Genomic DNA, 275 nt, shown 5'->3' on the forward strand with positions numbered 1-275 from the left:
CCTCTCCTTCTTTCCTTCCAGTCTCCCTTTTCTCCTCTCCTTCCTTCCTTCTTCCCTTCCTTCCTCTGTTCTTTCTTCCCTCCTCTCCTTCTTTCCTTCCAGTCTCCCTTTTCTCCTCTCCTTCCTTCTTCCCTTCCTTCTTTCTTCCCTCCTCTCCTTCTTTCCTTCCAGTCTCCCTTTTCTCCTCTCCTTCCTTCCTGTTCTTTCTTCCCTCCTCCCTCTTTCTTGCCTCCTGTCCTTCTTTCCTTCCAGTCTCCCTTTTCTCCTCTCCTCTC

At 50.2% G+C, this 275-nt stretch overlaps 1 protein-coding gene across 1 annotated transcript in view; it reads right to left on the reverse strand.

The window, feature by feature from the left end:
* Positions 1-275, reverse strand: part of CCDC163 (coiled-coil domain containing 163) — a 7,610-nt gene that overhangs the window by 3,201 nt on the left and 4,134 nt on the right. The gene's annotated exons all lie outside the window — the stretch shown is intronic.

This window comes from Vombatus ursinus, unplaced genomic scaffold (assembly GCF_900497805.2).
Source record: "Vombatus ursinus unplaced genomic scaffold, bare-nosed wombat genome assembly UNPS02014825.1, whole genome shotgun sequence".
Lineage (NCBI taxonomy): Eukaryota > Metazoa > Chordata > Mammalia > Diprotodontia > Vombatidae > Vombatus > Vombatus ursinus.